This window comes from Schistocerca gregaria, chromosome 1 (genome assembly GCF_023897955.1).
Source record: "Schistocerca gregaria isolate iqSchGreg1 chromosome 1, iqSchGreg1.2, whole genome shotgun sequence".
NCBI lineage: Eukaryota > Metazoa > Arthropoda > Insecta > Orthoptera > Acrididae > Schistocerca > Schistocerca gregaria.
The window spans coordinates 382,832,085-382,858,688 of NC_064920.1; the positions used below are offsets into that span (position 1 = coordinate 382,832,085).

General features: G+C 41.2%; 1 protein-coding gene across 2 annotated transcripts in view; it reads left to right on the forward strand.

Annotated features, from left to right (window-relative positions):
• The window catches only part of LOC126348329 (serine/threonine-protein phosphatase 2A 56 kDa regulatory subunit epsilon isoform), a 267,854-nt gene that overhangs the window by 3,208 nt on the left and 238,042 nt on the right, over positions 1–26,604 (forward strand). The gene's annotated exons all lie outside the window — the stretch shown is intronic.

Here is a 26,604-nt window from a genome sequence, read left to right on the forward strand (position 1 = left end):
GTCAGTTATCTCGCTGTAATTCTTCTTAGTGGACAATTAATATTAAAAGCTTTGAGTAGGAGATTGCTATCTCCCATGTGATTGTGTGCCTATTTTATGTTTCAGTGTACATTCCATAGTTAATTATGGATACATTGTACCAAACTTTTAAAACCTCGTGATAAAAATAAGTTTCAAACACAATAAAAGATGTATTCATTCCTACACAAGAGTGGGAAGAAGTGTCGCAAAATTAATGATGGCTTCCCTAAAAGCGCGTAAGCTTAGTTTTAAAAGCTTTACAACCTTATAAAAATGTTCAGATAGGTGAACTGAAGTAGGTACGCCCGAGTGTAGGAGTATCCCTGATACTCTACAGTGCGTCTTTGATCACTGTTATATATTCGCAATCAGAAATGTTTTATCTCCTTTGTAGATAGTATAATGGAATTCATCCCTACAAGCTTATTGTTATGTAGGTTACTAAGTATTTAAATAAAAAATTTATATTACAAAATTAGTCCCCCCCCCCCCCCTCAAGTAATATAATACGTCCTTTCTGTTGTAAATCCTCCCGACAGATTAACTGGTGATAAGGGCTAGGACTCAAAAGGCAGTACATTGCTTTTCATAGGCTGTGCAGTTACAGACTGAGCTATTTACAGATGGCCCACCTTTACAGCATTAATTCTGAGATTACTTTCCTTTTTTTTTTTTTATTTCACTGGACAATTTGTCAGTTGTTATAACTGAATAGTGAGTGGAAGGGCAAGGTGCTTAAGTCCTTCCGATATTGTGTAGGTGGAAAATTTTTCGTAAATTGCAAAATTAACCTGATGTACTTAATCTGATGATGTGTGTGCACATGTAAAACAGTGGATGTTACTTTAATAAATGATTGAAATTGAAATGTAGCATGTTAAATTTCACTTCAACTGCATGTCTCTTTGTTGCACCACAGCTGCAAGTTTCAGACCAAAAATTTCACAACATTCTGAAGAAAATACTTGATCAAAATATTGCAGAAATAGCCACCATAATATAAATCTGCTCTATTTCACTTGTGTATTATCCCCTATTGCCAGTTAGTAGAGGGCTTGAATGCCTAAAATATGTGACGGTATGAGAATAGATACTTAGTATAAAGCAGAATTAAACCTAATGTATTTACACCAATGGCTACGATTATTTCAAAAATGATGAAGTAATTTTGGTTGAAATTTCCTGTGTAGTTTGCTGATGGTTACCTGCTATAAGGTTTGCTGATAGTTACTTGTCCAGGAGATGATCCAGTACCACATTAATTTAACTCGTCACATAGGTTCTATTTATTATGCATTTCCGAATGCATCAGCCTTTACATATTACTGAACTGTTGTAGTGAAAATGTTAACAAAACACTAAAAAGAATGGGAAATATTCCATGGATGTCTTCAGAATGCTAAGTTGCATGCAGTCCATATTCTCTTACCTCTGAAACGGATGCAAGGGAGATCTTTGCTTTTTGTTAAAAAACTACTGTTTGCTTTACATTGCAATGCAATTTTTTCACTTTTATTGATTCTTTTTGTGTATAGCAAGAACATGTATTCCATTTACATTTAGGTCTGTACAGATGCTGTAAGCCAGTGTTGTGTAAACCTACTGGATGACGAGTAATTTACGTCATTATTGTTCACTTCCTCCTTGAAATATTTGATATTAAAATAGTTTTTGGCTGTTTGGTACTAGTTCCCTGTGCTTCTCCTTATTTGGCTGCCTTGATTTTCTATGCTTTCTGAAAATCACTACAGGCAAATCCTTGGAGTTTTCTGTAAATTGTATAGCTGTCTCCACTTCTCACTAACACCGTGTCCATTTGTGGCTGTGTGCAATCTCATATAATTTTGATGTTTTATATATTGGTAGCATTTTGCAGGCTCATCACCACAACCTTTCTTCAACATTAAAAATGAAAAATCTGTTTGCATTTGCATGGCAATTGGAAGTAGTGGTACTACAGTAGGCAGAAGGTTGTGAAGTAACACTCCTGTGATTCATTAGAAAATCTTACAAGTTTTAGGTGCCACTCATTTGCCACTCACTTTTAGTGGAATAATTCTGAAGAACATAACACACTATCCATAAACACACCACCAGAGAGAACAGCCGACCACAACAAAATGCCACCTATAAACACGCAAACTAAACAAAAAACATCACATACACACACCACCAGAGAGCACCCCCAGTCACATCAAAATGACACCTACAAACACGCCACTCGTACAAACTGAACTCCACGACGTCACACACCACGACAGCCTTACGTCGAGGGTCAAAGCCGATGGGTGGAATCGTATGCTTCAATTGACCCGGAAGTCTCTCAGTGTTAAGAAACTGACAAGCTGTACTGCAAATGTGCATGTACTGATTCAGTACAAGGAACATCACAGTATTTAAGGTCATATTTTTTTATTTAATAAATGACTGTGTTAAGTGACCTAGACAGTTTTATTTACATAATTAATACCAATATTAGTAATAGGATAGATAGCTTCTTACCATAAGTATGGTTCGTTGAGTTGTGGAAAGGCATGTCCCCCCCCCCCTCCCCTCACTCCCCCCCCCCCTCCACACACACACACACACACACACACACACACACACACACACACACACACACACACACACACACACACACACACACACATTTAACAGTGCACATTTGTCATGTATGTTTAAATTGCTGGTCCCACCGTCTCATCATTTTGTTCTACTTATTACATCCAGTTTGCCCTGTGAGACAGTTTTGTCAAACTATTAGCTTCTATTTTGTAACACTTCACTTCACATGCTGCCCGTTGTGAAATGCATTAGTATTGTGGCTAGCTTCAACTATGGGTATATTTACATGCCTCATTTTTGTCTCGCCAAGCATAGTACAGAGCTGAATGCACACCTGTATAATTATAGGGTATCTTTTTACAGGCCACACTCATTTTGTGCACTGAATAATTTTTCTTTTATGTTTATAGACTGAAGTGGTGAGTGAAAATTTGTACCAAGGCAGGGAATCGATTCCAGCTTCTTACTAGGCAGGTGTGTTAAGTCACTAAGCAACCCTGGCATGGCGGTTCACACAACTGCACGTATTACCCTGGCACGCCTCCCTCCTTGATTCAGATTCTCAGTGCCGCCCCAGTCTACTTTAAATTCCCCCTTACACATGAATAGAATTGCTGTGGCTCTCTATTTTCTGGAATAGCAACTCCTCATCGAATGTAAATGGAGGATCCAGCGCAAATCCCAAGTGTAGGTACTTACACAAATGAAATATCATGATTTCATCTTCACATGCTTTTTCAGTCTGTATTCACAAAATCATGTCTGTATGAGACCAGCAAAGTGTGACATTGTGTCATATCATTAGAATAAATTTTTCTGTAATGTATGAGCTTCGATCTGCTCCTGCCTCACCTTGATATCAAATATTTGTTGTAACAAAAACTAAGTAATTACACAGTGTGTCTCACTAGATTCCAAAATTGCAATAAATTTCACATCAGTACTCTTCCGTGAAATTGATTCATTGGAACTAAGACCACATTGTATTATCTGCAGCCAGTGGCCTTAACCTTGGAATACCAATAATACGATGCACCATTTTTATGTATTATTTTTGTCACTATTTCCATTACCACTACAAGAATTACCCAGCTGCTATTTTCTTTTACATAGTCTATGATTTGCAGCCAAATTGGGAGATTGCTGTAGCCATGACATATTTAACAATTATCTTGTTGGTGGGGGATTGAATCTCAGTAATGGTAACATGGGATACCTTGCTGTCATGTTGGAAAAGTAGTGAAGATTTTCTGCTTGTTTATCTTTAAGTAACTTGCAAATCTTTATGAAAATTACTTTCAAAGAGATATTTGCAGACAATTAAAGCGCTTCCATATCCTCATTACGTAATTGGTAATGAGCAAGACACATTAAATTATCCACTGTATCTTATCTGTGTTTGAACTCTCTTGTGCAATACCACCTATGAACAACTGTGTGGACAAATCCTCTATACGTATAACTGAAAGAAAATAATGTCCCCTGGGTGAAAGTAGGCCACGTTATCCTGAAGTGATCTGTCAGTGTTTAGCAAGTCACATTGTGTGTTTCAAACACAATCAAGCCGAAATGATATTAAATTTAATGTATAATGAATAGTATCTTGTACTTGTTTGTAGTATGCTGCTTCCTTAAAAGATTACTACAAAATTCAAGAAATAAATGAAGCACAACAAAATTTCGGAGTAAAGGAGATCGCACATCAAGTAGCTGAAGTTTTGAGTTGAGTTGTTGACAGACTCACACAGAATAAAATGAAAACATTGTAGCTTTTGGAAGAAATTCTTTGATAAGCTAGGACGCGCACACACACACACACACACACACACACACACACACACACACACACACACACACACACGTGCGCACTGCCTGCACACACACGTGCGCTGGCTGTCTACACTGATATAGTAAAGCTTTTTACATAAGAAGTTTTCACTGTGCACAAAGTGTGATTTATGAATAATCTGCACACAGTCTACCAAATAATTCATTAAGTTCTGAGTTAGAAGTATTGTAAAGTATAATATAAGTAGCACATGACAGGAAAGATTGTCATTTGGCCAGTAGATTGCAGCACAGTTGAGCTAGCATTGTAATGTAATGACGCATAACGTGGATTTCCAGACACAACTACTGTAGGCCTACATACACAAAAGTTTTTCATGGCAGAGGTGTAATGTAGTCGTCAAAGCAACTTTTGCAGTTTTTTCTAGTGGTAAATTACTTATTGAATGCAAACTGTATTTGGGAAAGTGTGTAACATTGTGTTCAGGTGATGCATCCTTCCTTCCTTTCTTCTTCTTCTTTTTGCGGTAGGGGGGGATATGTGCTGTCAAAGTACACTGGATGTCACTTGCCATGGAATGGAGCCTATAATTGGTGCAAAAATTGTTCCACAGTGGGCATGCTGGTGAAAGAGAATATCTGCAAAATGTACACACACACAGCCATTGTGGAGTCCATACAGAAATTTCTGTGCAGGGAGCTGTGTTTTGGTGGCAGGAACTTGCACATACCTAGACAACTTTGCAGCAGTTGGCAAGTCTTGCAATTGGGAATGTGCCTGAAACATATATTCCTGCACTAAGGCAACAAGAGTGCATTTGTGTATCACATAGTGACAATCTATGAAATATCGTGTCACTGTCATTGCGATGTTCTGGGAAGGCTGTCCCTTCAGACCTTGTGGTCAGTCCATACTACACTTTCCTGTGGGTTATTGTGTTCATGTGAAATAAAAATACAAATAAAAAAAAAATTAACATTAATGTTGATCACCATCATCGGCATTGCAGCCCATTGTGAGCCGTGGCATACTGAAGAAAATTATCTTCTTTTCGGTTTAGTTGCAAACTCCTCTATTTCTGAATTCTAATTATTTTATGTTGTTCATCTTAGCTTCTACCTGCGAACTCTTCTGGTTCCTTCAAGGAGTGTGTTGAATCACTGAATATCTTCTTAATCATTATGTAATTATCTTTCAGTATTACATCATTAACTTAATCTCCACCTCCAGGCACCGTATTCTTTCACTGGCTCGAGAATTTGTGTCAATGTCTTTCTTTTAAGTATAAGAATTTGGATTTCATTGAATTTAATGTCCATGTTTCAACACTATATGTTAGCACTGGCCTCACTAAGACTTCATACAGGGTAACTGTAGTCTCTAGAATAGCAGCTGAGATTTCAAATGTTTTCTGAGAGGCTTTAGTAGCACTTGTTAATGAACCATATTTGTTTTCGGATTGACATTGTCCTTGCTTTACTTCCGATCTAAAACTGCAAACGACATCAGACTTAAATGAATAAGTTTCTATGAATGGAGGTTCATTAGGATAATCTTTCTTCATTTACAAGCGTATACATTTATCTGTAAGTTTATCTTTCTAACTCAAGACTTGTAAAGGCTTTCTTTTATTTTTATTTGCATTTTTGCATGCAATTATATCATCTGCATATCCCAGCTCCTGAACGTATTTGTACAGGGTAGTACTCCTTGTGTGCTTTTGACCCGCCACCCCCAGTGCAATGTTTTACATCGAAAATGAATTTTCGCTGTGCACTGTGCACTGATTTGATACTTCCTGGCATATTAAAACTGTGTTTCAGATCAGCACTCAAAACTGGGAACTTTACCTTTCGTGGGCAAATTTTCTATCCAAGGATGCCTCACCACCTGCGCTTAGAGTGTTACTTCCACCAGTACCCTGTCTTCTGCCCAGACCACATAAAAGTTGTAAGGTCTTCTGCATGGCTTGTGGGACTAGCACACCTGAAGGAAGGATATTGTGGAGAAATCTCTTAGCCACAGCCTGGGGGATTGTTTCCCGGATGAATTTTCACTCTGCAAAGGAATGTGCGCTGCTTTTCTGTGTTTACATGTTTGTGATTTGGGCATCTTGGCATGCTGTACCAGTATTTCCATATATGAAGACTGTGGATGTCCCCAGCTTGGCAGCTCTCCAAGATGAGGAGAAGAAAGAACCAAAGATGCAGGCGGACATGGTGGACTCACCTGCGCCAAGGAGCCCACTGGGCTCCCACACATGTTGCCAAGGATTTAAAGTACACTGCAGAAGTTTTGCTGGGAAGCCCTTAAACATCCTCCATACAATCCAGATCTCTTCCCATGCAGTTTCCATGTTTTTGGAGTCTTGAAGAAAGACATTTGTGGCCATCAATTTGCTGCTTCAAACAAAGAGGTGTACTCCTGGCTACAATCATGATTCCTTAGGTAACCACAAACATTTTTCCATGAAGGCATCTTGTCTCACAGTGCGGTATATGTATTAGCAGTTATGCCAATTACTTTTGAAATAATGAACAGTTTACTTACTTTTTTCCAGCTCTCTCTTGTTTTCATTTGACTGCCCCATATATATTTAAGGGATGTGTCAGGAAAAGGAGTAGTATTAGAATTTTACTTTCATAAGTTGTTGCTGAATTATAACTTCCTGTTTATCCTCTGAGAACTGATGCAGTTAATCCCTCAAGGGAAGACAGTAGCTTTCAGCACTTTTTAGCACTTTAGCACTTTTTAAAATTTTGTTCTGTAAGTTCAAGGTTGTGGTGAAAGTTTATAGTCTGATGTATATTTTTAGGTATTTATGGAACCAGTCTCTGTTTCCACAGAAACCTGATATGGAGGGAAGATTAGGATGTAATGTCATCATGACAGTATCATCTTGGAGAGAGGGGGAGGGTGGAAGCAGGGGGAGAGAGAGAGAGAGAGAGAGAGAGAGAGAGAGAGAGAGAGAGAGAGAGAGCACAAAAGCTCTGATTTCAGGGTTGCCACAAGTTCTGGAAATGGAATTTCAAACATATCAGGGAAATTTGAAAAAGGGGGGGAAAATACCACTAGCAAAATTTCGTTTTTGTCTCAGTAGATGAAATTGTTTGTTTATTGAGATGTCAAGCACCATTGCTGCCAGCTTGCAGCTGTGTAAGTGCGCAACTTCCCTACTCCCTCATTCTTACCGCTTCTTCCCTTTCTACCATTCCCCTCAGCTTGCAGTCAGTGCTGCCACTACTTGCAGTCGCTAGCCTAACAGCTGCTGATGAGAGGCATGACAGGCCAAAACTGCAGACTTTCTGTGGGGTATTTCTAATGGATCGGGCCTTCCGATATGAAGTCCATCATTTTCCTCTAACATGCAGGCCCTGCCTTTCAGATCTAGTCTCACCAATCTGCCTGTGTGTGGCATAATGTGCCATATTCTTGTGGTTTATCCGTGGACCAAGTACTGCGGTGTTCTTCGGCAGGCCGGAGGACACAGGTTGTGGATTTCGGGACTTGCGACTGTCTCACCGCAAGTACATTGTACAGGGTGCTGTGTTATAGATATTTTCTTTATTCTAGTACATTTTGGCACTTCGAAAGTAGTTTATATATTAGAATGTGTGGACAATAGGAAGAAGAAACTTGGGGCGATTGTTGCCAGTTTGTAGGCTGTGTACTCACATATTTCTTGAAAGAAAGGCTACACAATATATGTAAAGTAATAGGCACAAGACAGTGGGTAATAACCAACAATAACGAACATAGTAGAACCAACATTTTATTGGTGGTCGCCTATAGTATTGGTTTACACAGCTCTTCCCTGCCTTCTTTCAGGAGGCCTATTTTATTCTGAGGTCGTTTCTGAAATCAGTGGAGGTAATTTAACTCTTTCTTGCAACTCCAATGAAATACATATTTTTGTCGCCAAGTGTGTTTTGTTTTATTGAAGTAAAAAACATCAGCGGTCTTTCTGAAACACACACACATCATTTGGCTTGTTTTCTCCATCTAAAAACAGATCATTACTAAAGATGTTGATGTTGGTACTTAAGATTTTTGCTCATATGTTTAGAAATATGGAAGTCCTTACTTTTTGTCAACTTACGTCTTTACTTACTCTTGTAAATCAAATAGAAAGAAACTTCCACATGGGAAAAATATATTAAAAACAAAGATTCCAAGACTTACCAAGCGGGAAAGCGCCAGAGGGTGGCTCCTACCCTTGCAACCGCCCCCGGTGTAAAACCTGTCCTATGCACCCTCCCACCTCCACCTACTCCGGTCCTGTAACCCGAGAGGTGTACACGGTCAAAGAAAGAGCCACGTGTGAAAGCACCCACATGATTTACCAACTGACCTGCCTGCACTGTGAAGCTTTCTATGTGGGAATGACCAGCAACAAACTGTCCATTCGCATGAATGGACACAGGCAGACAGTGTTTGTTGGTAATGAGGATCACCCTGTGGCTAAACATGCCTTGGTGCACGGTCAGCACATCTTGGCACAGTGTTACACCGTCCGAGTTATCTGGATACTTCCCACCAACACCAACCTATCCGAACTCCGGAGATGGGAACTCGCCCTTCAGTATATCCTCTCTTCTCGATATCCGCCAGGCCTCAACCTCCGCTAATTTCAAGTTGCCGCCGCTCATACCTCACCTGTCTTTCAACAACTTCTTTGCCTCTGTACTTCCGCCTCGACTGACATCTCTGCCCTTACTCTTTGCCTAAATATGTCTGCTTGTGTCTGTGTATGTGCGGATGGATATATGTGTGTGTGTGTGTGTGTGTGTGTGTGTGTGTGTGTGTGTGTGTGTGTGTGTGTGTGTGTGTGTACGCGCGCGCGAGTGTACACCTGTCCTTTTTTTCCCCCTAAGAGAAGTCTTTCCGCTCCCGGGATTGGAATGACTCCTTACCCTCTCCCTTAAAACCCACATTCTTTCATCTTTCCCTCTCCTTCCTGAAGAAGCAACCATCGGTTGCGAAAGCTAGTAATTCTGTGTGTGTGTTTGTTTGTTTGTTTTGTTCATTGTGCCTGTCTGCCGGCGCTTTCCCGCTTGGTAAGTCTTGGAATCTTTGTTTTTAATATATTTACTTACTCTTGATATCTCAAAATTTGTCTGGGAAAAATGCTAAAACTTGTCTCAAAATTGGGGAAAAATCATGTAATTTCACTTGTGAAACTTGTGACCACTTTGGATGGAACACAAATCAAGAAGAAAATAAGCTGTGTTCTTATGTTCTTAAGGACCACTGCTGCATGATGCACATTCACATTATATCATCTAAATGTGGATAACCAAACTGGGACATTAAACCCCTCCACTGATCCCAAGTCCATTTACATAACCACTCTCACCTCTCTTTTTGTTCGCAGAGCAAGTGCTTTGTTGAGCTCAAAGGAAAAAGTAGACTCAAGTTATGGAAGTTAGCTGGGCTGATTTACTGTTTAGTGTTTTTATGAAAATTATGTGCCTGAGAGAATAGACTACTCCATCTGTGTTTATATTTTGTCATGTCGTAACTGGAATGAAGTTCAAATTTGAAAACAGGGTTATCAGTGAAATATAACAGTTAGAGTATGTTTATTACTGACACCCACGTTCTGACCTTGTAGATGAAAAGTGCAGTTATTTATACTACCATCAAATATTTCAGATACACAAACGTAAGCTATTTCAAGAGCCTTTCACAAATGATAACAGAATAACAAATAATTGCTAGTGTGGTTTGAATCAGCGACGTGTAGCACGGCAACAAGTGGTGTTAACCAGTATACTGTACTGCAGGCACCAGAGCTTGCAGTGTTGCTGTTTCTCCTGTAGAAACAGTGACCGCTGTTTAAGAAGTCCTCATTGTAGCAGACTACAGCATCCTCGATCTGTATTCTGGCACTGGCCAATCCTCACATGTTGTTACATCTTTCTTTCTCCCCCAAAGAGCGCTCACTACCCCTTGGTGAGTTCATGCTTAGCTACCAGGGGACCCCAGCCTTTGTAGAACCTTTTTGCTTCCGTGCTGCATTTCTGTCCTCCTGCTGTTCTCTTCCCCCTCCCTGGGGGAACATTTTGGGGATACTTTTGGGAATGTGTTCTTAATTTTCAATAACTGACATCAGAACAATGCTTTTTCTTTCTATCTTTATTCTCTGTCTCCTATGCTTCCACTACTGTGGAGTTTGAGGTTTTTCTTTGTTTCTTCTTTTTCCCATGTGTCCGACACTCAAAAGGTGACTGAGTAACTTGTAATTCCCAGCTGGAGGAGGTCAGTCAGTCCTTCGTTACAGTTAATCCATCCATTATTTGGGAAGGTGTTGATACAATTGCAAACCTTGTGAAATCTTGCTCTCATTTGTCATGGGGCTTTGCTTCTGGAGAACAGTTGTTAGTTTCAAGCCCATCAACTGCTTATAGCTTGGCTCTTCACAGTCTATCATATTCGTGTCGAATGCTGAATTCTTAGAGCGCTGTTATTTACACATGGTGCTTGATGGTTGGACTGAGGGAGAAATCCAAATTTACCTCTGATCAGGGCGTCACTGCAGTCCATGGGGTGATGAAAAAGGTTGATGCATCCTTTGTGCCTACATGCACTCTTTTCCTCATATTGAATGGAGGATTGCTTCCATCAAAGATCAAAGCCACTTACGAAGTCATCACAGTCTGGCTGTACATTCCGAAACAAATGTGTTGTTACCAATGTCAACGTTACAAGCACATACTAATGTCCTGTCAAAACCCAGCCAATTGTGTTACTCCTGGTAGTGATGGTCACTAGGGCATTGCCCATCAGGTTCTCCCTGCTGTTTCAACTGCTGTGGTGACCATGCAGCCTCATCCCAAGAATGTCTTGTGTATCTTGATGAGTGGGCTGTGCAGTAGATCCAGATGTAGGAAAAAGTGCCTTACCACGTTGCTCGCATGTTACTGGCTAGTCGGAAGCCCTGTCTTTCACCATCTGGCACTTCAGTACTGTTCTCACTATACCTTGCTCCATGAAGGATGTGTCCATACAGACTTGGGACCTCAAATTTTAGCACCGTGGTGTAAAATCACTCAGTGTCATGGTAGAATCCCCATCTCCTTCTCCAGCTGTACAAGCCAAGCCACCAAATTTCCATCTCTGGCAACGAAATCGTCTGCTACACAACCAGCAGACAGGAAAGGACAGAAGGAATACTACTGCAAATACTTTCTACATCCCTCCAGTCAACAAACCCTGAGTTTTCATCTGCCAACCAAAAAGGCTCAAAGAAACCCAACAAAGGCGAACAGTCTTTTCCTTAGCCAACTCGGAGGTCATCTTCCACATTGTTGTCGTGTGACACCTCCATCCGGCCGACCTCTATTTCTCTGGTTCATACCGCCAACTGTTCCTCTGCCCTGGTATCTGCTGACTGACCCAGTAATATTGCCAATGCCTCTGTAGATCTCATGGAGTAGGATCCTCCAGCCTCTGTGCCCTGGAGCAGTGAGTCTTTGAAGGCTGGCACTTCGTAGCTGCTGACGTGGCAGCCCTTCATTTTTGTATTCCTCCCCTTTCCTCGTCATGACTCTCTTCCAATGGAACGTTCGCTGCGTTATTGGAATTGCAGTATCCGCTTGCTTTCTGCCTCCAGGAAACGAACTTATGTCCTTGTGACCGCTTTGATCTCTCGCATTTCTTTCCGGTCCGCTTTGGTATCCAGTGACACAGTCTTTTCAATTGTGTCCCTGATCTGTCAGTGCCCATCTGAGCCTCTGTGTACTGTAGACAGTCCATCCCTTAGCCCAGTGGATTCAAGGAAGCTTCCACTTGCTCACTCATGAGGGAGCCACTTTGGTGTATATGTGGATCCCTAGTCACATCGGTCTGACAGGAAACGAGTCTGCTCCCTGCTCCCAAGGCAGCAGTCCTATCTCGGCTCGGCTTCCATTTCTTCTGATCTCTGTGTTGCCGTCTGTCAGCATGTGGTGTCACTTTGGCATCACCACTGGTCTTCCCTTCATGGGAACAAGCTCCATTGCGTATTAGGTACTGTCTTTTTAGCCATCGCCATTTGTCACCTGGTGATCCCCCCCCCCCCCCCCCCCCCCCCGTCCTATTTTGTGCTCATTGTCATCAACCTTTTCCTGACTGATTGCCCATTTTTTAACCACTTACATTCCTCTGTTTTTTTGTCGTCTGAGTTATTGGTTGTTTTAATGATCAATGTGCATTTTTCTGTGTACTTATTGTGACAATATGGTGAAGGACATATCTTTAGTCCAGGTCGTCCATTGTCTCTACATCATATTTTGTGGACCTTTCTCGAAGAGGAAGTTCTTGTTTTTAGCTGTCTTTCTTCCGGCAATTAGGCTTCACGTGTAGTCACTTTTAACTCCTTTTTCGTCTTAGTATTCTAAGGTTCTGATTTAGATGCTTTCTGACTTTGGCATCCTTTTCATTATGAGCACCAAAGATAACACTGCTGTCGAAGCTTTGTAATTACGGAGAAGACCTTTGGTTTCCTTGAAGTTTATTGTTAATCTGTGCCTCTGGACTGTAAAGGGCTTCAGACGGAGGATGTGGACAACATCTCTGCGCTTTTATGTTGACGTAGGCTCATAATCTACTGCCTAGTTGATGTCCGACAAGCGATGGAGCATAATATAAAGCACGCAGGAGGGCTTTGGTAACTTTTCCAATACTTCCACTTCAAGCACTGGCATAAAAAATCCATACCAGTTGTCTCAAGCTGTCTCCCACTGGCTGATGCTTGGTGTTATAGTGCGTGTTATAGTGCTCTTGGTCTCTCCTGGTTTCATTGACCAATTGCGAGCCAGCTGTCTTGCTTGTTTGGTCCCAGTGATGAAGTGTTTCAAATGGGCGACCTGAGTATCATCCGGTTGTAACAGGAACAGTGTACCCATTGTGGTTTTGGCCTCATGACAATGGAGCAGAAAGAAATGTGTGAAGCCTGTATTGTGATGGTTTGTTGTGTTATAGATAAATGTCGTGATGGGCAGTATTATATCCCAGTCTCTGTGTTCTACATCATTGTACACAGAGAGCATATCTGACAATGTCTTATTAAAGCATTCTGTGAAGCCATTTGTCTGTGGATAGTGGACAGCTATTGTCCTGTGCTCGATGTCACGACATGTAGTTCTCACTTATACTAGTCACAACTAAACCACTTTCCCACCGTTGGAGATCACACGGGGTGCTCCGTGGTTCAAAATATCATCTTCTACAAGGAACTTTGCAATTTCTGGAGCTTTGGTAGTAGGCTTAGCTTTGGTGACAGCGATAGGGGATGATGTAGCAAGTACAGACTATTATCCATAGATTCCCATTTGTTGTCGTCAGATGTCGTTTCCAAATCAGTATATTGATGCTACTGCAGGGAGGATTGGTACCTAATGCCCAAAGTGTAATTATGGCATGTGCTTCCCTTGTTGGCATTTCTTACAGTGTCTCACACAGTATCTAAATCGGATCGGTAGAGACTTGACCAGTGATACAGGAGTCTGAGTCTGTTTAGAGTCTCCAAGAATCCCAGATGACCATAAGTTGGAGAGTCATGAAAAATACGTCAAGATCGCCTGCTGCAGATGAGATGGGATGGTGAGCAACAATTTCTGCCCTGTCAGATCATAGTTCCTCTTATACAATGTTAATTTTGTTAATTAGAATCCTCGTATGGTCAACTCATTCAAGTCTTCTATAGTTTTCAGCAGCAGCATCATTCAGTTCAGTGATCGCTCGGATGTCTTCCAAACTGTTGTGTTCAGTGAAAAGGTTTCCTGAAAGTCACTCAATGTCCTTGTGTCTGTCTGTTTCTGTATGCCATTGTGATGACATACTGCTAAAGCCTCAGTACTCATCTTACCAGCTTACCCATCATATCCTTTAGGTTGGTCAGCCAGCATAGAAAATGATGATCCGTCATAATGGTGAATGATTTGCCAAATAATTAGGGCTGGAACTTGTTGATGTCCCAAACAAATGTAGTCTTCTCTGTGTTGTAGAGTTGTTCATCTCATTTTTGGAGAGTACTCTAGAAGCATGAAACTGTCATTTTCAGCACCTTCCAGAATTTTTAGTAGAATTAACCGTATCCAAAAATTCATAGTGTTGATACGCAGCTCTGTCTCAGAATTGTCGTACAATGTTACAATTGGAGATGATGATGTTGCTTCCTTAAGGACAAGTAGAGATCTTTCTTGCAGCCGTTCTAGGAAACTTTGGCATCTTCCTACAATAGGTTTTGTGAGGGGCATGCTTTGGTACAAAAGTCATTTGCAAATCACTGCTAGTAGGAGCACATTACAAGAAATCATCTCACATTACAAATGTGCCAAGGAGTCCAAATATCTGTGATTGCTTTTATTTTCTCTGGATTGGGACAGACTTCAATCACCTTTCACTACATGCCCCAAGATTGTAGTTTCTGGGCAATGAAGGTGCACTTTTTAAGATTCAACTGGAGATCTGCAGTCTGAGCACAATGTTAAGGCATCTTAGATGTTCTTCAGATTTCTCTGGAGAGAGATATTTTCATCCAGATAACAAAGACAAGTTGTCTGTCATATGTTCGAAGGTGACTTGAGTATTGAATAGTCCAAACAGCATAACTTTGAACACATAAGGAGTTCTGATGTCAGTCTTTCCCTGCTGAGACTCGGCAACCTTCATTTGCCAGTAGTGTCACTGCATGTCCATAGTTCAGAAATACATTACTTCTCAAAAGTAGCCCAGAGTGTCATCAGTGTAGAGCAGTAAATAATCATCTATCTTTGTGAATTTGTACAGTAGTCAGCAGTCGAATCAGGTAACCTGTGTCATCTTTTTTCACAAGGACCACAGAAGACACACTTAAGCTTCAATTATGTCGTCGTGTAACAGTTTCTCCACTTACTCCTGGCCTACTGGATTATCTGTCGTTCAGCCAGCAACTCACTATAGAAGATCTGGCTAATTGGAGGATTATCCCCAGTGTTAAGACGCTGTTTTTATCATTGGTCGCACAGTCTGTCTTTGTACAATCCTGATTTGAAAGCGCGCAAAAATTGACATAGTCTGGCTATTAATTTCTGATGTCATTCCTCAGTCAGACTAGATCTTCTTCGCAGCTCAATACTAGCTTCCTCTTCCGCATTGGCATCTGTAGTTGTAATGGAGCATGATTCTTCGTCAGTGACACTGAACTGTCGTTCATGAACAGGTTTGGCCGTCTACGCAAGGGATGAGTTGTGGCTGCTCATGATAGTAATCAAAAGTTCTCCTTGACCACCCACCATGCTGATGATCGATGCTGGCTACTTTGTGAGGCTAAGTAGCTTTATGGAGTCGGCAAAGCTTCGTGTTTTAACTGCACATCTTGGGAGCTCTGATCTTCCAGTGTGTTATTGATTGTGATGCCTGCAACATGTGCCACCTGAGAATTACATCATGTCTACATTGTGTTAAAGTGACAAATTTGAAGGGCGGTTTTCTGTCGTTGATAGTTATCCTTGCAGTAAATGTCTTGTTGACTGAACGTGCTTACTACTTGCAAACTTCGACACAATAGCTTTCTATCACGTAACATAATCCTCTGTAGCCATTGACTATAATCATTTGACATTGCAGGAAAAGAAATCCCATGTCGAATATTGCCTGGATCAGTTGGCTCATTGACGAGATTTGCTGTCATCTTGGTAACTGTTGTCAATGCAGGGTGTTCATCTGTGGTGACCTTACCTCAGTAGATAGTGGCCTTTCTTAGTTTTGCTGAATTCAGCATCTTGGCAAGTGCCTGGTACCTCTGTATGGCAATGGGGGAACAGCTGCAGTGTGTTGGGATTGACCTCATCTAGGATAGAATGATGAGCTTTAGCCCACAGTTAAACAATAATTGTCATGAATAGGACTGTTGTGATGAGCTTAATAGTTACCGAACACTCATTATGTTTCTCAGCAGTAGCGCACAACATTGGCCGATCCACCCATAGTGAAAACAGATCAATGTGTTGTTCTCTGTCCTTCAATTATCTGTTCTTCTGATGGGCCTTTTTGAAGGAGTTGGCTGTACCTGAATTAGCCAGATTCTGCATTGTCAGTTGACTGTGGCTGTGTAGGTCTGAGTCTGCTGAGTCCAGTCTTTATGGCATGTTTGACTGGTGGAGGTGCCAAAAGTAGATACAGATCCACTTCAACTTATTGTCTCACCTCCTGATGTGTCAGGTCGACATTCGTGCTTCCTAACTCTTGATTACTTGGTCTGATGTTTCTGGCTGCCATATACTTCTCCCTCTCCCCTCCCTCCTTACTGTCTGCCGTGTGAGAGAGGTAAGCTCATGGTGGTCTTCTACAACTTCAATTCAGCAATCACTCATAGCTTTGTCATCCTACTTTCTTTTGTCGCTGTGACAACCTTTACTAGAATATACTGACACATGTCAAGTGGCGTTTCTCATCAGATGTGAGATTTGGGGGCTTCTGTCATGGTGAGATGCACAGTGTCACATAGAGCCAAAAGATCACACAGAACTGTCATTTCACCATGACACATTGGGCCCTGTTATTCACTTGCTATTGAGTGAAGTGGACTTGCTGTTGATTCTCACCAAACATATTTTTCAGCTATTGAGCTTCTGTTCATAGTTTTCAGAATACTGCTAAGCTGTGCTCTCCAAGTAAAAGCACACATTTGCCAAACCCATTGTGTCATCCCACCTGTTGTATTTGGTGACTTGATCAAATCCAGAATCTCTGTAAAACACAGATGGGTGCCTGATGTGCAGCAGAGTTACTGCTGTTTTGGAATCAATCTGTCTCTTAAATACATGGATCTTAGGATTGATGTGCTGGTTATGTTCTGGTTCTTCTCAATGTACGCGATGGCTTTTAAATTGCCTAGTTGGAGCCACAGCGGTATAGATGTTTCGAAGTACATCGCGACTCCATCATACATTTTCACTTTGTAACCAGGATAAAGTCCAAATTAAAAAACAGGGTCTTCAGTGAAATAAAACACTTAGGACTGAAAGCACATTTATTACTTGCGCCAATATACAGCCAGAACAGAACTGACCTCTTGGATCGAGAGTGCAGTTACTTATACAAACATCAACTATTTCAGTTACGCAGACACTACAAACATAAGGACCTTCCGCAAATAAGAAAGAAATAACTGCTGGCATATGGGGTTGAACCGGTGACCTGTACCATGCCAATCGGCATTGCTACCACCACACTGCATGCACCAGAGCTTGTGACATTATGAATGGTCATGGCATCACTGATCAATCAATCAAAGTTTTGTATTCATTGAACAAAAATTCTCTCAAATTCTGGATGTCATTGTCTTTTAGAGCCTGTGTAGTGACATTGAAGAAGTATTGCTGAAATGAAAGTAGATGCTAGAAACAATATTATGAGAATGCTGATTGTGTAATATAGAAATCCCAACCACAGTATGAATGCCACCTCTCATTTTGTGATACTTCACAGTGTAACACATATATGTCCTGTGTATATTACTTCCTACAAAGCATAACTAGTGATTGTGTCTCTAAATGAGTCTTCCTGTATTGTTACATGTTTTGTAATCCTTAATACACCAGTAACTGGTGGTTAGCTATTATAGCACCATTAGGAGGAGAACTAATTCATTTACATCTCCAATGCATCATTCATGAGGGCATCATATTGCAAACAATTCTCTCAAACCAAGGAAGAATTGGCTGGGAGTATTACACGCATTCAAAAAAAGGCCCATAGGTACTGGATCCAGAATTAATGAATAATTGAACAGTGGATCAGAATATAGCTAGTTATGATTGGGTAACAACCTCCCAGACAACAGATAACATGAGAATTGGAAGATATGTGATCTCTGACTACTGTCACAAGATAAAGAACCAATCTCGAGAATTTGTGTGTGTGAAGGGGGACATGTACTGTGCCATATGTGTGATTGATCTTTTAACTGTAACACCGAATGCTCTTGAAGAAGTAAAGTATTCTCACATTTGTTTAATCATCGCTAGAAGAAGCAATAATTGAAAACAAGAGTAGTAAATAGGACCAACTGGTAGATCAAGACAAACAGTGGAAAATCCAGGATGGGATGTAACAATATTATAAAAGGCCACTCACCATATAGCAGAGATGCTGAGTTGCAGATAGGCACAACAAAAAGACTGTGACAAATAAAGCTTTCGGCTGGCCGTCATCAAAGATAGTGCGCGCGCGCACACACACACACACACACACACACACACACACACACACACACCTTTCTTTCTCCTGAATGGTAGGAAGTCAGAAACAGCTATATGCTGAGAATGTAAATAGATATTGAGGAAAAATATTCTCAGCTATGAAATCATTCCATGGAGTCATCTGACTGAACTCAAGATTTTATGTTTGATTGTGTATACATAAACTCCATCCTCAGACTGGCTGGCCTATCAGTATTGACCGACCACTGTATCATCTTGCGCCAGTTTCACCATTGGATGCGGTACAGTGGGGAATGTGATCAGCGTACAGCACTCCTGACTGTGGTCAGTCTTTGGGACCTGGAGCTGCTACTGCTCTGTCAAGTTGGTCCTCAGTTCACATCATGAGGCTGAGTGCATCCTATTCCAGTCCTCTCACTAAGGAAAAAACCCAGGCAGTACTGGGAGTCTAATCATGGTCTTCTAATTGGGAGTCAGCCCCCACTGGTCACTCAGCTAGGAGGCAGATGTTAGGTATACTGAGGCACACATTGTTCTGGGTCTATTACTATTTTCTTTGTTACTCATGTGAATTCAGTTTAATAAAGTGACGGGCATTTGAAAATTCTGTTCAAAAATAAAAACTACTTTTGTGTTTGGGGTAAACCTTTTTTTATTTTTTGACATAGTCTCCTATTAGACTTATACACTTCGTCCAACGCTGTTATAATTTGTTGATCCTTTCCAAATAATAGAAATTGTCCAAGTCTGTAAAATAGCTACTAGTTGCTGCAATCACCACCTCGTTCGAATAAAATCTTTTTCCCGCCAGCCATTTTGTCAAATTGGGGAACAAATAGTAGTCGGAGGTTCGGGTCCTCCCTCCTGCATGGGTGTGTGTTTTTGTCCTTAGGATAATTTAGGTTAAGTAGTGTGTAAGCTTAGGGACTGATGACCTTAGCTGTTAAGTCACATAAGATTTCACACATATTTGAACACTTTTTCAGTAGTCCGAGGGAGCCAAGTCTGGAGGGGGGGGGGGGGGGGGATGTGAAACGAGTTGGAATCCTATTTCCATTAATTTTGCGACCACAATTGCTGAGGTGTGTACTAGCGCATTGTCATGATAGGAAGGACTTTTTTGCTGTACAATCACTGGTGTTTTTCTTGCAGCTCTGTTTTGAAACGATCCAGTATCATTGAATAATATTCACGTGTAGTAGTGCTACCGTTTTCCAGATAGTCGATGAGGATTATCCCTTGCAAATCACAAAAGACAGTCGCCATAACCTTTCCCGCTGAAGAAATGGTCTTCGCCTTTTTGGTGCAGATTCTCCCTTGGTAACCTATTGTTTAGATTCTTTTTTGGTCTCAGGAGTGTAGTAATGTATCCATGTTTCATCCACAGTGACGAAACGACGCTTAAAGTATTACGGATTCTTCCTGAACAGCTGCAAACCATCGTTGACGCACTTCACACGATTCCATTTTTGGTCAAGTGTGAGCGATCGCAGAACCCATCTTGCTAATAGCTTTCTCATGTCCAAATGTTTATGCAAAATATTATGTACCTGTTCATTCGAGATGCTCACAGCACTAGCAATCTCTCACACGATCTCTGCTCCTAGTTTTGATATCCTAAATTTTAGTGTGATAATGAGGATCTCCGACTCTCGATTAGTTTCAGTGTTTTCCAGTGACATCTTGGCTGTTGGGCTGCGCTCTAAATTTCTTCCATCTACAGTACAGTCTCTCGTTGACCACCTTGCGTCTCTGATCTACCCCGTTCTCTTGAACTACTACTCACGAAAACACTTTTCATGAACAAGTTTCATAATTTCAAGAAATTGAAAGTACATTTTTCTGTGTTCACTAGGAGTTTCTGCACAACTCGCTGCTCTTCTATTTAACAATCACTTTCCATAGTTGTAGTAATAAAATACACATATAATAAATAGTGCGCACTACACAACATTGAGCAGGAAACAGGCGTCAATTGAAGTTTTGTTTTCTTTTTTTAATAGTGGAGCTCCATTGCCAACGTTCCATTGTCTCCTTGATACCCAAGATATTATTCTGCAGGCTTTTAACGTACCCCGTAACTTTATTCCGCTGTGTATTATCGTTCAGGAAAACTATAAAATGTAGCGGTAATGCAGTTTAGTCTTGATAATATTTGTGGTTTTAAGCTGGTGAACTTCCAAGCTTTAGACAGCATTGAAAGGAAATGCTTTAAATTGTAATAGTTTTGCTGATTTGAGGAAGAGAATCTATGGGTTACGGTAAACACGCCAAGACAAATTGAAGCCATAACTGAAGATCAGAGAAAGCATTGCATCTATGGTCGGTCGTTGTTAGTGTGTTGGATAACCCTGATCTCATGAGCCGAAGTTTTCCGTATTGATCGGCAGGTGCAGTGTGCCAGCGAGAAATTTCGCTGGTTCCTGCCTGTTGTAAGACACTTCGGCTCTCTCGTTGTGTTGCTTCCTTCGACCCGAACCCCTTTTCGTTCATTTTCGGAATTGATACATACTGTTTTAACCCTGAATGACACTTCCATTGTGATACATGTGCTGTACATATCGAATTCATAAAAATGGTTTTGTTGGTCAGATTTATCAAACTTCAATATGCGTGATGCAGGTTGGATATTTCAAGTCCTATGGCCCCACAACGCCCGACAGACAACTAGAAGTGCTTTTGGAACTGATACAATAAAGCGATCAGAAATTTTGATCCTGCTGTCTGGCCTAAAAGTGAAACACGAAAACATACATAGGCAGCTAGTGACAATGAATTACTAGCGCTTGTTAGTATTAGACTTAACAGACTGTAAGACATCAGCGTACTTCATATTTATTAGCAAATATAGTGGCTAATACACGAAGAAGCAGTGCTTAGAAAGGTACGTTTATGGCTATAATACAGGATATACACAGAACAATGTCCCACTTTTAAATTAAAATAGTATCAGCTTAAGCGTTGAGAGTGTAAGGTCACAATTAAAGAGAAACTGACAGTTTTAGAAAAGCACATGCGCTGGTGCTGCTGTATTGTATCCTTCCAACTCAATATATGCAAAATGGCGACTCCTGTGCGTAAAGCGTTGTGTTGAGAGAATCTGTAATATCAGATCAGCGTGCCTTTCGTGTAAAATTTGTGATCCCCACGAGGAAAAAAGAAAAAAAAAATACACGGATGTGTGGGTTAAAACGCAGGACGACGAAAAATTGTCTGAGGAGGACATTGTCCGTGTCGGAGCATCTTACCTTCGTTGTGCTAAGAAGTCTGTTCGGAGAGTAAGTCTTAAACTTCAATTGCCAAAGACGACAGTCCACACATTTTCCTTACAAGAAACGAAAAAAATTAAAATTTTATTAATCTCTTACTGCTGTCAATCTCTTTACAATCAAAACTAAATTGCACAAGTCCCATGCGGTCAACGACGACTAGTTTTAAACGCTTTCCTTTCTTCTTGTCAGACGCTTCATTATTTGTAGCAGTCACTCGCATGTAAGTTATTAGTGCTCCCGTCGCGTCTTGGTTGTTATCAAAGCAGAAAACATAGATTTACATTATCAGTGTTCTAACCACTAATGGTAAAATTGTTCTGTGCCAGACTTGTTATAAACACATAAGGTGTACGATAAAATCTCAAACTGAACGACATTGACGATGCTAATCTACATATTAGAAATAAACCACGGATTTCTTCAAATAAACGGGTTTTGCGTACACTGTTGCAAGGACAGCCTACATCATCTAATAACGAACTTTGCAAAGCACTATGTTTTGCATCGGTTGCAGGGGACGTAACCTGGAATAAACTTCAGGTTCGTGAATTGAAACATTTCTTACAGAAATCTGCAACCGCGACATTTGCGACGAGCCCACTCTCAGGAAGAATTACCTGGGTTACCTGGTAGGTAGCAGACGAGGTACCGCCAGAATTGAAGCTGTGAGGACGGGGCGTGAGTCGTGCTTGGGTATCTCAGATGGTAGAGCACTTGCCCGCTAAAGGCAAAGGTCCCGATTTCGAGTCTTGGTCCGGCACACTGTTTCAATCTGCCAGGAAGTTTCACCTGGATTCTTGCTTAAGTTGACATGATGTATTGTAAATCTTTGTGGCCAACGAATAGTTCAACGTTTGCTAGATTCATTAATGAAGGACTTACGGTAGCAGGGCCATATGGTGTAAAAGAGTGTCTTATTGATGTACACAGATGCAGTTCCATACACGCTGAAAGTGGTAAAATCACTTAATGTATCTTATCTATACTTTGTACGTGTCACATGTACGGTTGATGCATTAAAACGAGTGGCAGAGACAGACATGATTCCCAGAAGTAAATACAGTGATATCGGTAACGAAGAAGGTTCTCTTGAAATGCCTTTATCATTTACGATGCGACAAGCATCAGCTACCTGATGTATATCTGCCTCCAGATCCAGTGACAACAAAGTGGGCAACGTAGATTGAACCTATGATTACCTGGCGTAAGCATTTTGAAATGGTGAAGTCAGTGTGGGGAACATTTCTTCTTATGCGGCAGTGTCTGTGAGTGAATCTGTATTTCAACAGTTCTAAAGTGCAAGTCCCTTTAGTTGGACTCGCGACATTGTCAAGAAACTGGAGACTTCAGGTATGCTTCTCCAAGAGGCTGTAGGAATAATGGAAGATGTAGTTCGGAAGGTTAGTGGTGTACCAGGTGAAGTGGATGGTGTGGTTCGCAGCAAACTTCAATCTGTACTGAATAAGAGCTTGTAGATTCAAATTTTATGTTGTCTCGCTAACTAAATGATGAAATTGTAGAAACCACTAAGAACAATATTACTAGTACAATCCTTTTGTATAAATACGGATCGTTACCTCCTTGCAAAGTTTAGCGATCGTTCTGTGCCTACAAAAACAGTATCCGACGGAAGACAGTGCATAGCAACAGAACAATGGGAAAAGTACGGGCGATTTAGAAGTCCTTGGACACCTTCATAAGTTGGAAGATTAAAGGGAAAATAGAAATGGGAACATAGGTTTGATGTGGGGCCGAAACTTTCGGAGTGAATGTAATTCAAGGCCGCCATACTGAAAACCGCCATTTTGGATTCAAGTCATTTTTTAAAAAAATGGGAAGGGGTGCGTGTGACACATCAAATAACACTCGCTTGAACTCTGGAATTTAGTGGTGTAATTTGTTTTTATCTATCTTGTGCAGTTTAGAAGTTATTAATGTTCAAAGTTGGGAAATTACCTCCATACCGACTGCTACAGCTCATGTTCTACTTGTTGTCCATCCTTTGCAAAGCACAACTGTAGTCGCCGCAACCACTCTGACTTCACACGGAGGAGAGTGTCTCCTGCAATTGGGTCACAGGCGTGTTGTATGCGTTCCTCCAGGTGTCTCAGATCACGGATGCTCTCAGCATACTCTGTCTGCTTAAGATGTCCCCGTGGATAAAAATCAAGGGGCGTTAGGTCAGGGGATCTAGGTGGCCACTCCACGGGTCTACGGCGACCAATCCACTTCCCTGGCAGTTGTTCCTCTAACCATTCACGGACACCAATGCCATAGTGTGGAGGGGCTCCATCGTGCTGAAAATAAGATGGGGAAAATGCCGTCAGCGTTCAGTGTGGAAGGGAACGCAAGGTCTTGCAGATGCATCAGATACTGTGGTGCAGTTAAGGTGTTGTAAATGAAAAATGGTCCAATGGTGTGGGTGTCCCATATGCCACACCACACCATCACCTTCGGTGGACTGTGTTCTCGAATTGGGGCAACCCAGTTCAGATTTGCGTCACTCCAGTGTCGACAATTATGTCGATTAACCTCCTCGTTCAAAGTGAAATACGCCTCTTGGCAAACGAAGGATCTAGTTCGTGTTGTTCAGTAGCCCACAGACGGAACTCCAACCGGCGATCAGGGTCATCCTCGTTAAGTCGATGTTGCACCTGCAGTTTGTAAGGATGCCACTTATTGGTGTGCAATATCCGGACAACGGACGTTTGGCTTATTTCACATGGTAGGGCCTCACGACGGGTACTTTGTTTAGGATTTTTCACAAACGACGCAACAAACGCAATTGCAGTTTCCTCATTGGTGGCAATCCTTCTAGCCCACTATATGCCCTATCATGAACCGATCCCGTCTCCCGAAATTTGGTGATCACGTGAGCCACCGTGCTGTTCAATACCGGTTCTCTGTCTGGGTGCCGTCTGTTGTAGTCAGCTGCTATTGTTCGGTAGCTGCGTTTCAGTGATACGAGGATGATTTCGATCTTCCGTTCACGTATCAGACCCATTTTAGATCACCTGGAACAAAGAGAGACATGAGTCGGTATCAAGGTAACTTTGAACATTAATAACTTCTAAACTGTACAAGATAGACAAAAACAAATTACACCACTAATTTCCAGAGTTGTCATACACCCCCTTCCCATTAAAAAAAAAAGACTTGAATCCAAAATGGCGGACTTCAAGATGGCATCCATGAATGACATTCACTCCAAAAGCTGCGGCCCCACGTCAAACCTATGTTTCCATCATCACATTTCAATTTTCCCTTTAATCTTCCAACTTGTCGAAGGCACGAAAGGGAAGCAATGGTTGATAAGGGAGTGAGACAGGGTTGTAGCTTATACCCGATGTTATTCAGTCTATATATTGAGGAAGCAGTAAAGGAAACAATAGAAATATTTGGAGTAGGGATTAAACTCCATGGAGAAGCAACAAAAACTTCGAGGTTCGGCCGATGACATTCTAATTCCGTCAGTCAACAAGGGACCTGGAAGAGCAGTTGAATGGAATGGACAGTGTCTTAAAAGGATGATATAAGATGAACATCAACTAAAGCAAAATGAAAGTAATGGAATGTAGTCAAATCAGGTGGTGCTGAAGGAATTAGATTAGGAAATCAGACACTTAAAGTAGTACATGGGTTTTGCTATTTCGGGAGGAAAATAACTGATGATGGTCGAAGTAGAGAGGATATCAAATGTAGACTGTCAGTGGCAAGGAAAGCGTTTCTGAAGAAGAGAAATTTGTTAACATTTAAGTGTCTGGAAGTCCTTTCAGAAATTATTTGTATGGAGTGTAACCATGTATGGAAGTGAAACATGGACGTTAGATAGTCTGGACAAGAAGAGAATAGAACCGTTCGAAATGTGGTGCTACAGAAGAATGCTGAAGATTAGATGGGTAGGTCACATAACTAATGAGGAGATATTGAATAGAATTAAGGAGGAGTCTGTGGCACAACTTGACATGAAGAAGCGATCGGTTGGTAGGACACGTTATGAGGCATCAAGGAATCACCAATTTAGTATTGCAGGGTAAAAACCGTAGGAGGAGACAGATATGAATACACTAATCAGATTCAGAATGATGTAGGTTGCAGTAGTTAGTTGGCGATGAAGCAGCTTGGGCAGAATAGAGTAGCATGGAGAGCTGCAGCAAACCAGTCTCTGGACTAAAGACCACAACAACAACAGTTGGGGTCACGAACGACGGCAGTCAGTGAGTTTTCAGTAGTGTTCTGAGCGCTCTGCTATAAATGTCATAGCCACTGCGAGCATAGAACGTGATGGATTCATTTAGTGATTTTTTTATTCCATTTGTTGCTAGTTACTTTCGCCAATGATGGTAGTAGGTGACAACTTCTACATAAGGAAACAAGAGACATAATTTATAGAATACACACTACCTTCAAGCGTAAAGCAGCATGCTTGAAACCAGCAGCGATGGAATTCCCGTCTGTGTTTCGTCCTACGTGAACCTCTATCGTTCGCGAATCGGACTGCAACAAAAAAGTAGTTTTGTTTCATTACACATGCATTTACGTACTGCACCACCTTTGCTAGCATATTTATGTACGTATTTCTTAATTTGATGTTATAACTTCGCAAGTGAAATTTTGGAGCGAGAAGACGATTTTCTTGATCATTTGGTGTTAAGTGAGGCAACTTTTCGTCAAAGTGGGAACGTAAATATTCGTAATGTTCGTATCCGGGGGTCAGAGCATGGTCATGAACGTGCATCACATCAAAGTAGTTCTCCCAAAATTAACG